This window comes from Pan paniscus, chromosome 17, assembly GCF_029289425.2.
Source record: "Pan paniscus chromosome 17, NHGRI_mPanPan1-v2.0_pri, whole genome shotgun sequence".
Taxonomy (NCBI): domain Eukaryota; kingdom Metazoa; phylum Chordata; class Mammalia; order Primates; family Hominidae; genus Pan; species Pan paniscus.
In genome coordinates, this window is record NC_073266.2 from 78,138,414 (window position 1) to 78,152,926 (window position 14,513).

At 34.3% G+C, this 14,513-nt stretch overlaps 1 pseudogene; it reads left to right on the forward strand.

Annotated features, from left to right (window-relative positions):
• Positions 1-237: 237 nt before the first annotated feature.
• On the forward strand, positions 238-14,513 carry LOC117976825 (glutamate decarboxylase 1-like; annotated as a pseudogene).

The following is a 14,513-nucleotide window of genomic DNA, read 5'->3' on the forward strand; positions in this document are numbered from 1 at the left end:
CCATTTAATTTACTTTTAAAAGTAGAATGACCAGATCATTTTGTGGCAGTACAATCAAATAAAATACATTTCTAGGAGGTCTTGAAAGGACACCTGCTCCAATGGCATTAATTTTAAATGGTTAATTTTTGGTGAAAAATAAAGGTTGTCCAATGGGACATTGAATGAAGATTGTTGATAAGATTTGGGAAAATGCTACTTTACTTGCTATTTGACATGGCACTTTAATATCTTTAGTTGACAATGATGACAATTCTATCTCTTGGAAATTTTCTTTGCCATTTAGCTACTGACTTTGTAGTTGATCTCTTTTCTCTAGATTTGTTGCTATGCAAAGATGACAAAGACTTAACAAAATATTTTCTGCTGCAAGTGGTAGATATTCTTCTACAGTATGCAAAAAAACCTTTGATGGTAAGAGTAAAATATTGGACTTCCATCATCCTCATCAACTACTTGAAGGTTTGGTTGGGTTTACCTTAGAACTGCCTGACCACCCTGAATCTCTGGAACAGTTACTTGTTGATTGCACAGATACCTTAAAATACAGTGTTAAAACAGGTGGTTTTTCAGATTGATGTTTTTGAACTGTAAATTGGATGAATGGCTTTGAGTTTACATTTGTATGGAAAAATGATCATAGTTTTATTCATTCTTATTTAAAATATTTAGCTTTGTTTTTTTCAAATTGGATTATCATCTAAAAATTGTTTTCAGTTTAACAAAATTATTTTAAAATTAAAATTCTAAAAATAAAAGAAAGTAAATAAAATGGTTTTGATTCAGGAAATTACATTTTAATGACAAGTAAATGTATAATTTTTATCAGTTTTCATTTATTTTTGTAATATTCAATATTGATGCCAAATTAATTATCCTTTGTACCAGTAAAATACATAGCATCAAAATTGCCACATATATATATCTTATATTTCTGAAATTGTGTTTTTTGATTAAATTAGCTTTAATGTAACTAGATTCTTTTTTTTTTTTTTTTTTTTTTTTTTTTTCTTGAGATTGAGTTTCCCTCTTGTTGCCCAGGCTGGAGTGCAATGACGCGATCTTGGCTCACTGCAACCTCCACCTCCCAGGTTCAAGCGATTCTTCTGCTTCAGCCTCCCAAGTAGCTGGGATTGCAGGCACCCACCACCATGCCAGGCTAATGTTTTGTATTTTTAGTAGATACACAGTTTCACCATGTTGGCCAGGCTAGTCTCCAACTCCTGACCTCAGGTGATCCACCCGCCTTGGCCTCCCAAAGTGCTGAGATTACAAGTGTGATTCACCACACCCGGTTACTGTAACTAGGTTCTTAGCCATTTAAAGTGATCATACTTTCAGGGGCAAGTGATGTTTGAATAGGGTCTATGCAACCCTTTTTCTAAAATCTTAAACCTACTAAATAGTGTGTTGGAATGAACTTAGTCTTTGAAAAAAGGACCAACAAAGTGGCTCTAAATACATTATCTCTACTTGGGCTTATTAATTTTTATTATATTATCTTGAAAAATATTTATGTATAATTTTAATAATTAGAAATCGCTTGTGAATGGATACTTTACATTTGATAAATATCAAATATATGGACATTGTTATGACATATTTGTTACACCCCAGCACTTTAAATATCACTAATATTTTATTTTCAGACCAAACTGATCTGCCATGCTAATGCACAAAGATGATTTACATTTGAGAATGCTCATTGCTGCCTGTATTTTAATAACAGAAAACAAAGGATGCTTGTCTTTAAATTTATCTTAAATAAACAGAGAATATCCTTTGAAACAAATACTATGCAATATTACCGTTTAAAGTTTTAGAGAAGTCATGGGGAATTTCTCATAGGATATTGATCATTATAAAAAGATATGCCACAAAATAATATATTCAATATCTCAGTTATATTTAATTATATTGTTAATTCCATGTGTGTATGCATACACAATATATAGGTGTCTATACCTACCTATTTATAATAAACACATTTGTAAACTATCTTTGTATCATTTTAGGATATCTTTGTAAATATCATTTGTAGAATGTATTTATTATAAATAGGTAGTTGAATAGATAAGTAGGCAGGTTGTCTCCTATATATGCATAAAAATCACTATTCTCTATGTATAGTTTGTATTTTATGTATTTCTAAAACATGTAGTATATTTATAACTAGAAAACCATTTTTAAACAAAATAAAAAGAAAGCCTTTATAAGATTAGAATAAAAAAACCTGTTGTAGACTCAAATTTAACTGTATAAAGTAAATGTGAAATTAAAATAAATTTAGCTTAGAAATAAAAATAGCAAATGGTATTTCTGAAAAATAGTGGGGCAATTGGGAAGCATTTCTGACTTACATAAATTAAATTCCTTTTTTTTCCTTTAGCGTTGCAAATGTAGGGTAAATCTGTAGACCCACCCTCCACTTTTCCATTTCCATTTCTGTACATCTGAAGTGCAGAGAGAAAAAATAAAGATGCTAAGAAAGTGATAAGTAAATAACAGAAAGGAACCCTTTGCTAATACAGCTCACAACTTCCAGACATTGCATTTCATCCAACTTAGTAAGTACGTATTGAGTTCCTGTTTGTTAAGAACCCACACAGGTGCTCTAGGAGAGGACACTGTTGAAACACGGATAATGTAACATACTAGAGGAAAAGAGAGAGGGACTCACAAAGAGCTGTGACACAAATCGTCTGTAAAATATGTCATGAAAGAAGTGCAGAAGATAATCTATTTAGGGGATAAGAAGGGGAAGATTAATTTTTATTTACTTACTTATTTATTTGAGACAGGGTCTTGCTTTGTTACCCAGGCTGGAGTGCAGTAGGGTGATCATGGCTCACTGCAGCTTTGACCTCCCACACTCAAGCGATCCTCCCACCTCAGCCTCCCAAGTAGCTGGGAGCATAGGCACACATCACCCACCCGGCTAATTTTTGTATGATTTGTAGAGACAGGGGTCTCACTATGTTGCCCAGGCTGGTCTCAAACTCCTGAGATCAAGAGATCTGCCCCCCTCGGCCCCCTGCCCTGTGGAAAAACTGAGGTTTGTTTTAACTGTTTAGTTATCACTGAGATTTTAATGATGCATAGCTCATGATAGTAATTAGTATTTTGTGGACATGAAATGCAAATAAAAGTAGCCTATTTAGCTTACTGCTATTTTTAATTTTTATTTTTGCTTAATAATGGCTCTTTAGTTAAACCTGTATAGGGCAATACTGTATTTCCAGACAATATGATTTGTTTTGTATGTTGTATAAATTATTATACAAAATAAATTTATAAATTATATTCCAAAGTGCTGGGATTGTAGGTGTAAGCCAGGAATCCCAGGGAAGATTACTTTAAACTAAGTTGGATATTGCGTGAGTCCATTTGTCTTGCTATAAAGGAATACCTACATCTAATAATTACTTATAAAGAAAAGAGTTTTATTTGGCTCACATTTCTGCAGGCTGTACAAGAAACACGCCAGCCTCTGCTTCCAGTGAGGGCTTCAGGGAGCTTTTACTCATGGCAGAAGGCCAAGGGAAGCCAGTGTGCCACATAGTGAGAGAATGAGCAAGAGAATGAGGAGGGCAGGTGCAAACCTTTTTAAAAGTCAGATCTCCCAGTAACTAATAGAACCAGAACTCACTCATTACAGCAGAGATGTCACCAAGCCATTCATGAGGCATTTGCCCCTATGACCCAAACAGCTCCCATTAGACCCCATCTCCAGCATTGGGGATCACATTTCAACATGAAATCTGGAGGGCACAAATACCCAAACCATATCAAATATAGATTGTTCAATTTGACAACTAATGAAGATTACTTACTAATATAAATCTTCAAAAATCATTGTAAAAGAATCTAATATTATGCCCCCCAAAACATATAAACAGCTTTTCAGTGAAAATTATTTAATGTTTTAGATGGCTTCTTCCCGCTTTGCCTAACTGGTCCATTGAAGTAGTTGTACACACCCCCATCCTTGACCTTCCTTCCTTAGATGCAGGATCTTTCTCACCCTTGAGCATATTGAGATCCGTTTCAGTTTGCTCCTTTTCCAAATCTTTTTGTCTGGCAATGCTTAAATTTAGATCTTACCTTAAAAATCACTTCCTCCAAGAAGACTTCTCTGGAGATTTCCTCGGCCCACTCCCCTGGCTACTTTCACTCCCCTAAGAATGGACTTACCACACCCACTGTTTTCCTATGTAGCACTTTTTACAATTGTAATCAAACACATTTGTGTCATTATCTGTTTAATGTCTTTCTTTGCAACCAGCCTGTAAAATCCACATGATAGCAACTATGCCCATCTGGTTTACCACCATATCGCCAATACTTAGGAATGTCTCTGTATAGGATAGTTCCTCAATAATGTTTATTGAATAACATAATTTAAGTGTGCTCAATACATGAGTACTTGGTAGGTGAAAAACTATTATCAAATTTCAGTATTTTTTAACTCTAGTTTTTATTTTGGCCTATTGCAATTTTGTTTTTGTCTCTAGGACATCCTTGCTATTTTAACCAGCTGTCCAGTGGGTTAGATATGACTGGACTTGCAGGGGAATGGTTGACAGCCACTGCAAATACCAACCTGTGAGTATCCCTCTATACCTAAGAAATGTGAGATTATTAGACACATGTAAGCAAGAGTGAAGATGTAGGTAGTGGAAGTTCCATTTTGCTGGATACGAGGCTTGCTGTGTCAAAAACAAAATAGTTGAGACTGGGGAGAAATGCAAAGAAGCTGCTATGTGTTTCCTGTGTGACATGTGTGAAGTTTACCTGGTTGTCTAGAAATTCTCTGGCAATGTTCAGGGCCTGAATTTACTTGATTAGCCTCAGATGTTAGGGTGTGGACTGGCAGTCAAGTTCTAGGAGTGGAATCATTTCAACACTACTCAAAACAGCCCACAGTACATAGTTTAAAATACACACACATAGAGGCCAGGCACGGTGCCTCACACCTGTAATCCCAGCACTTTGAGAGGACAAGGCAGGTGGATCACTTGAGGTCAGGAGTTCGAGAACAGCCTGGCCAACGTGGTGAAACCCCGTCTCTATTAAAAACACAAAAATTAGCTGGGTATGGTGGTGCACCCCTATAATTCCAGCTACTTGGGGGGCTGAGGCACAAGAATCGCTTGAACCTGGGAGACGGAGGTTGCAGTGACCCGAGATTGCACCACTGCACTCCAGCCTGGGAGACAGAGGGAGGCTCCATCTCAAAACCAACCAACCAAACAAACAAACAAAAACAAAAAAAAAAGCACACACACATATATATGAATATAAATTAGAACCTCAGTGGTATTGAGTAAACTTTTAAAGAAAAGTTAGATTCAACTTTGACACGATTATTTTAAAATATTGACCTTTGCCATGGCAAAACTTGTGGCCATAAGAAAATTAGATCTACTGCTGATGTGTTTTGAAGTAAAGTTAATTTTAGGGCAATATTTTTCAAGGTAAAAAAGGATAGAGAGATGATTGGATACTAAATTGAAAGGAATAGTCTGTGTCAGATGTTAATATAATTTAACAATCAAAAGAGATAGCTGGTAGAACTTCAAACTTTAAAACCGAGAACTAAATATTTATAAGAGCCTGCTCTGTTATGCGGGAAAACTGAGGTTTGTTTTAACTGTTTAGTTATCACTGAGATTTTAATGATGCATAGTCCATTGTAGTAATTAGTATTTTGTAAATATGAAATGCAAATAAAAATAGTGTACTTAGCTTACTGCTATTTTTAATTTTTTTTTTTTTGCTTTGTAATGGCTCTTTAGTTAAACCTGTATAGAGCAATACTGTCTTTCCAGACAATATATTTTATATGTTATATATTATACAAAATAAATTTATAAACTATATTCCATAGTTTGGAATCCCATTGTTATGAGACTTAATCATTCTCTATGTGAAGAAAATACATATTATTGAGCTTAAATACAGGAATAGTGGAAAGCATAGGTGGTAGATGCAAAGAGAAATAAGAGATAGATGGTTTTTTATTTTCAAAAAGTTTCCTCATTCTTAATGACTGGATATCTCTTACCATAAACCATTTAAGACGGAATTAGAGAAAATCAAATTGGATTCCTAATTCTACCACTATACAATGCTGTGAAGAATAGTGAGTCTCTGTTTCCTGAAAATAATAATACCTACTACATAGAGGTGAAATAGGATCACAAGGGTCATGTGTGGAAGCTGAAATTGACACAGTACATTCTGGCAGAATTGAGCCCTATTGAAATAGAAGTGAATAAGGCTTGCTTCCTACTTTGTTCCTCTTAGAACTAAAATCTTAATTCTAATAGTCAGTGGGTTTTCTTAGTCTGCATCTCTGAGCAGAGCTGGAGGCAAGAACTTCTGTCTTACTTTATTTTTAGGGTATGCCATGCGAAAGGGCAAGGTTGAGAAGAAATGAAGCGGGTCAGGAAAGGACAGAAGAGCAGTATGAGGAATCATTAGAGACCTGGGTCTAAGCACGAATATAAGCACAGTGAGTGCTTGTTCCCCCGGGGTTTGTACTTCTCAGGACACTTCATCTGTAGGGAGGAAGGGGAAAGAATTTACACCCCACCAGGTCTCCTAGGGCCAAAGGATTGTACCACAGGATATATTGACTTCCCCCTACCTGACGGATGGGCATTCTTGGTTTCAGGCTGAAAAGGAAACTACTGGGCAGAAGGCCAGTGACTACTGTCAAGAGAGGAGGTGACTCACTGTTAGGGGCTGTGTGTGAGTGTGGCTGGGCCTGAATATTGTCCAAAAGCCTTAGAGGCAGAACAAGCTGAGAGCATCCAAAGCAGCACATAAATAGTGCCTGATGTCAATATCTATATTTAAGGACACTTAAAGGAGACTTTAAACATCTTTGATGACAAATGAAAGGATTTCTTGAGACTAATGAAAGCCACCTTCAGGTTTTAGAACCCACTGTAAATAATTCACTGTTTGTTTATTGTACAGAGTGTGCACAAAGGAAAGCTTATAGCCTTGAATTCCAGCTTTTGCTTTCTGAAGAGCTGACTCTAATTGCACAGTGTGACACAGAGGGAGAGTTCCCATCATGGTCACCTCTGAATCCTTTTCCCTGGGTCCCACATTATTCTTGTCTTGTGCTATCTTCTTGCTTTACAGCTGTTATTATTGAAAACATAATAACTCTAAGTTGTTTTTTGGTGTGTTTCCTCAAAGTACAATCCTTATACAAAGGATATTTATCAATCAATTTCTAGAAAAGGCCTTTTCTACCCATTTCATGTTCTGCAAAACATCGTCTGCAACTCCAGATCTATGTCTTTTTAACTTGTCTATTAAAGAATATATAGGGTTTTTTTCCTTAATAACTGGGCATTTTCTGATCCTAAACTATGTTGTGTGTTCTGAAGGGATGGGAGTTGCTTTCAAAATTCCTCCAGGTGGGAAAGAAATTTTCAGGTATTGCCCAAAACAATGGAAGTCATGGTGCTTTCTTTGTAGAACTAATATACTCAATCTGGAATAAGCAATTTAGAATATATAAAAGGTAACCATTTCTTGCATAGTCTAATATAGAATTAAAAAGTATATGATCTTCTTAACACATGACTTTACTTTGTCTCTTCCGTGTAATATAAGTCACAGCTGAATTTATCTATATGTATTATAGGTTTACATATGAAATAGCCCCAGTTTTTACTGTCATGGAGACAATTCTTCTCAAGAAAATATATGAAATTATTGGCTGGGGAGAAACAGAAGCAGATGGAATATTTTCACCTGGTAAGAAAAAACAACTTTCTGTAAGCTAAATAAAATACCTATCAGGAGATACTCAAAATGTGTTCCAACTAACACTGTTATTTTTGACAGACATTCATAAGCCATTGCATTATCATCGCAAATAAAATTTCCAGAAATCTAAAAGTGGGAATTTCATTCTTTGACCTTTCACCAATTTCAGGGAAGGATAATTTTAAAATAACAGTGATTTAGCACCTCATTAGTTTCAGAAACTGTCAAATTGTTATTATTTCAGTAAACATTTATCAGGATTGAAATTAGCTTAATGGTCATTATTTCCCTTCCATAGGTGGCAGTATATCAAACCTTTATGGTATTTTAGTAGCTCGCTATAAACAATATCCAGAGATAAAAACAAAAGGCATGACTGCACTTCCATGCATTGTATTATTTGTTTCTGAGCAAGTAAGTATCAAGTGTAGGTTCTTTCCAACTTTTAAGAATCATCAAAGATAACCTGATAAAATAAAGACTAAGAATATTGGCATTATGCTTATATCAAGTATGTTCAGGTAATCTCTGAGTCTGGATCTACATATTGATATTGAAAAGGAAAAAAACAACTTTCCAGTAAATATAGGCTCTATAGGTAAGCAATACAAATAATTCAGGATTAAAATTTAATTTCAGCATGACAAACAGAAAACAAATGTTTTATATAAATATAAAACATTCTGCTAACTTTACCAAAATAATTACTGTAAAAATTTCAAAGATTTAATAGTTATTTTTCACAATGAATAAAAAGAAAAAGAATGTAATTACTGTTTCATCTTTCCAGTTAGGACCAAAGGAATCAGTTAAAAGAAAACTGTATTTTTTATAGACTAGATCCTCAGCCAAACTCTTCTGATATTGACAATATCTCCACTGATATCTCCTTTAGGTTTAGTATTCCACTCTCGTGCATAGCATCAAAACTTTTAAAACCTGTAATCCGATTGCTTTCTTCTTATTTATCATGGCAACATTTATGATCTTAAAATGTAGTAGCAGTCCCAGTTTGAGATTTCTACCTAAAAGTACCTAGAAACGAAGAGTTTTTATTGAAATATTCCTGTTTTTGCAGTGCACTCCCTTTGCCAAACTCAAATTGGCATTACACATCTATATAGTAAGTCCTCACTTAACGTCATCGGTTCTTGGAAACTGTGACTTTAAGAGAAGCAATATACAATAGATTCTTGAATTACATCAGTTGCTTTATTATAATGTCAAAGAGAAAAAAATATTGGTTTCGTTAGACATCTTTTCAGCTAAAGTCAGTTTCCAAGAACCTATGGCTACATTAAGTAAGTACTTACTATATATTATCAAGTTGGAAACTACTACATTATATTCAATGCAATGTATTACAGAATTTTATAGAACTTAACATGCTTGTTTACAAATGCAATTTTCATCATTTGAAATATAATTTGAAAATATTTATAACAAGTAAATAAGCTGAAATTCCATAATGTTGATCTTTAAGAAATCAGTTTTTTATTTAATCTCTGTATTCTTTATTGAAATAGAAATATGGTTAAGGTTTTAATTTCTGTATTTTTTAATCTCATATATCTGGTCTTTTCCTAGCGATTAAAAATAATCCGGGCCAAGTTTATCTTTAGAGCTGCTATCACCTCTGTCTTGCTGGACAAAGTAAACTAGCAGGCAAGAGATCAAAGTGGGTGTCAAAGTCTGAATTAAGAATTACAGGCACTGTAATATTCAGTACATTCATAAGACCTCATGCCTTAAAAAAAAAAAAAAATCTCAAATGGGCTGGGCATGGTGGCTCACGCCTGTAATCCTCGCACTTTGGAAGGCCGAAGCTGGTGGATTGCCTGAGCTCAGGAGTTCCAAACCAGCCTGAGCAACACGGTGAAACCCCATTCCTACTAAAATACAAAAAATTAGCCGGGCGTGTCATCGTGTGCTTGTAGTCCCAGCTACTCCGGAGGCTGAGGCAGGAGAATTGCTTGAACCCGGGAGGCAGAGGTTGCAGTGATCCTAGATCATGCCACTGCACTCCACCCTAGGCAACAGACCGAGAATCTGTCTTTAAAAAAAAAAAAAAAAAAAAAAAATCTCAAATACAGGAGCTAGAGCTGTCCAGAGCAGAAAAAGATTTTCCTGGAGTTAACTGTCACTAACTTTATAAACGATGTGGCTTCATGTGTATGCAGGGAACTAAAATATTCAAGCTCCCACCCAAGCTTATAAAGAGTTCTATTCTGTCACAGTGCCTTCTGGAAAGAGGTGCTACAACATTCTAGATCCCAACAAATGTCAAGATGGGGGCCTGGAAATATGCCTTGATACCTGTGTGCATATACATCCACAGACCCATTCAAAGCTATGCATATATGCCCAAGTGCACTTGTGTGTAAATGGAGATTTCATGTAGGAGAAGTAATGTCTTTTCTTTTCTTATTTTTGCCCAAGTTTCATTACTCAATAAAAATAGCTGCAGCAATTTTGGGTATTGGAATTGATAATGTAATTGAAGTAAAGTGTGATGAAAGGTATGTTTCTTAATACATTCTCAAAGTTTTATTATTACTCTGCTTCATAGATTGAGACTTCATTTGCCTGTGGTTCCATTTTTTGGCAAGAATCCTCTCCCAGATTCATTTTATTTATATTTTAAAGGTAAGTCATTATGAAAGAAGCACCAAAATTATTTACCCCATTGTTGACATTTATTTACTAACTATGGCCTTATGAAAATTCTATTGCCATATATTTGTTCCCTATTTTATATTTATGAAATACATTAAATTATCAACATAGTGATGTTTGGAAATTAAAAATTCAACCATGTTAGAGTACAAGGTGAAAATATCTTTATATTTTCTTTGGATCCCATTCTTCAGAAATAAGCAATATCATAAACTTTATACATATTCTGGATATAATTTTTATTAATATAAAACTTATTCATACATCAATTCTGTGTTATGTTCTGTAATTTGCTTTATTTCCTTTGGCTTTATGGTATAGCTTCAAAATCTTGTGAATTCACACAGACTTTTTTTTTTAAGTTACATCAGTTTCCAATTTTATAAATGCAGCAAAGTTTTACAAGTCCTATTTAAAAAGACATTTATAGGTTTTCCCTTTGATTTTAGTACTTAAGAGCAGTGCTTAAGTGAATGTAATAAACGTATTTGAGTTTAATAAACACATTTGAGTTGCCTTGAATATCTCTCATATGAATGCCTCTAGGTTCAAATTATGTGTGAATTTATAACTCAATACAAATTTTCCATTTGCCCTTTAAACATTTTTAGTTAATTATATTCTTATCTGAAATGTAACATTAAAATATTATCAATATTTTTGTACTTAGAAAATCTGACAGAAATGATGTTTATTGTTGTTCAGAACAATAGAAATATTTTAATATGCTGACCTGCCAATTGTATATTACTGTGAATTGACTGTACATGTCCTTTGCCTATTTTTTAAGTGGTAGTTTATTACTTCTTATTGCCTTATAAGAAACATTTATATATTATGAAATTCTGAAATATATAAATATAAAATATCTTGCAAATATGTTTTATAAGTTTATTATCCAGTAAGCTTTATCACAGGTTGTTTGTCCCTGCACGTTTCCTGAGAATTACCACTCTAAAGATATTTTACATCATTTCTACTATTATTAATAGGATTTTTCTACTATTTATTTTCAATAATTGGTATTAAGAAATTAAGCCATAATTTACTTATGTAACTTGCTCAACATTCTTATTTTTATAAACAACTTTAGGTATTCTAGGTATACAAAGATATGTATTCCAATTAGGTTTCTTATTTTATTATCGGTCTCTTTTTTTTCAAAAGAAAATAGAATATTGAAGATAGTGAGCATTATTATCTTGGTACTGACTTCAATTAAAATGTTTCCAATGAGTTACCTCTAAGGCTGCTGGCAGTTAGTCTCATAGCTGAACGGAGTAGAAAAATATTGGCTTTAATTTATTTCATGGAAACATGCTGTGAAGAAATGTGAGGCCACCTTAATTTATGCCACCCGCATCCCCCCTCAAATTTGAACGCCTGATATTTTTAATCTTGATATCAAGAGGTCTTAATAACTAAAGTTTTAAGGGCCAGGCGCGGTTGCTCACGCCTGTAATCCCAGCACTTTGGGAGGCCAAGGAGAATGGATCATGAGGTCAGGAGATCGAGACCATCCTGGCTAACATGATGAAACCCTGTCTCTACTAAAAATACCAAAAATTAGCCGGGCGTGGTGGCGGGCGCCTGTAGTAGTCCCAGCTACTCCGAAGGCTGAGACAGGAGAAGGGCGTGAACCCGGGAGGCGGAGCTTGCAGGGAGCCGAGATCGTGCCACTGCACTCCAGCCTGGGCGACGGGGCGAGACTCTGTCTCTAAATAAATAAATAAACAAATAAATAAAGTTTAATTACTTTAAATAAGAAAATAAGGAAGGAAAAAAAAAGCATGATCGAAAGAGAGTTTATTATTTTGTATCTTCCTTACAATGATCAGAATCTTCTGATTAGTAAGTGTGCAGATTTTAAGGTGACCGAATAGTAGATGAAGCACTCTCTAACTTAAACGTGGCTTAAATTAATTGAACATTTATTACTTATTCATACACTTATAAATGTCTTTAGGAGACACTAAAAACTAATTGTTTTAAAATCTTGCACAACACTTCTTATTCCAATTGGTAGAATTTGTATGTTTATATACTTATAATAAATCAATGTGTATTTGCATTTTTGAGGGGAAAGATGATTCCAGCTGAGTTAGAGAAAAATATATTACAAGCTAAAAGAAAGGTATGTTCTACGGTTCTATATTTAACATGTAAATATCTTTATATACTTTACGTATGTTTATTAGTGAAAAATAATTGATAAGAAAATTGCTGAAAAAATAGAATAAACACAAAATGTGGGAAATTTCTTATAAAACTGAAGTGGTGTAATTAAGTAGCATTGCAGTATTTCTAATATTATTGGTTCTGTTACATATGAAAGGCAAATTTATCAGGGTCTTTCCTGTATAATGGAATTTGGCCATTTCTATGTTTGTGGTATTACTTTCTTTAAAATAAGTTTAAACAGAAATAACAATAGATAAAATTGAAAGGGAAAGGTATAAATCCACCTTACAGTTATGTTACTATCTCTAGTGATTATGTACCTCAGAATATTTGAAATCATTAGCTATTCAATATCCCTAATCAAAGTTATCCAGATTTCTGATATCCAGAAGTGTAATGGGTACCAGTGTTGTATATAGTTCCTGTGGACTTCATGAGATTGTAAGAATGATTCCGCTTTTTCATCACCAGGGCCAAACTCCATTCTGTGTCTGTGCCACAGCCGGAAGCACAGTGTACGGAGCCTTCGACCCTCTCCCTGACACCGCTGATATTTGTGAGAAGCACAAACTCTGGAGGCGTGTGGATGTAAGTCATCTCCTTTAGTCTGGCTTATAATGCCTCTTTTTTTTTAAAAAAATCCTACAATCCTTAAAGATTCCTAACAGGCATTTCAGGCAAGTCAAAAATTTCTCTGTACCTAGATTTTATAATGAATAAATACAGAAAATACAGATAAAGAATAATCTTATTTACATCTTTTTTTTCTTTTTTTTTTTTGACAGAGACTCACCCTATCACCCAGACTGGAGTGTAGTGGCACGATCTCAGCTCACTGCAACCTCTGCCTTCCGGTTTAAGCCATTCTCGTGCCTCAGCCTCCTGAGTATCTGGGCTTGCAAGCATGAGCCACCATGCCCGGCCCACACCTGGCTTTTTTTTTTTTTTTTTTTTTTGTATTTTTAGTAGAGACAGTGTTTTACCGTGTTGGCCAGGCTGGTCTTGAACTCCTGACCTCAAGTGATCTGCCCACCTCAATCTCCCAAAGAGTTGGGATTATAGGCATGAGTCACCGCACCTGCCTACCTAAGTTTATTTTTAAATAGACTTAATACATCATGAAAAGGGCTAAAAATACACCAAATTATATTTAAAAGCCTAAATCTCTATTAATATTCAACCCCAAATTTAGAATATCAATGTTAAAGTCAAACATGATTTGAAATTGAAATAAGACTTAGCCCATTACTCTAATATACATTTCTTTTTAATATCAAAGAAATAATAACTTTCGATGCTATTAATTTAGTACAATAACTTTTAAGAAAAATTTCTTTGACTTTGATTAGAGTTGAATAAAATTAAAGTTGTAGCATACAATGGAGATTTTAATTTTTCTGTAGTATAGCCTAATTTGATGCCAACTTTTAAAATCTGTCTTTGGAAATTTTACAGAAAGTGCCTTCTTGAATTTATTAGGAACTTAAGACTTCACCATGTCATGAATAGACAATGAAAATTCATGGTAGGAAATTTTTTTAATGCATTGTTTTTTTTTAAGTAGAATAATTATAGCCAGCTCGATAATTATCTAGCATAATAATTAAATCTTCATCATGTTTTAAAATAAATTTAACATAGGAAAAGTAGTCAGTGTAATTAAAAAATAAGTAATTAGTATAAGAGCACATGTTCTTTGTATTTGTTGTAGGCAGCTTGGGGAGGTGGACTGCTGCTATCCAGAAACTATTCCTATAAACTCAGTGGCATTGAAAGGTAAGACCTGGGACATTACTTGTGAAAGCAAAAGAACCCATTTAGACTCCTTTTCCAGTGACTGTGAGTGCTAACCAGAGCTGTTT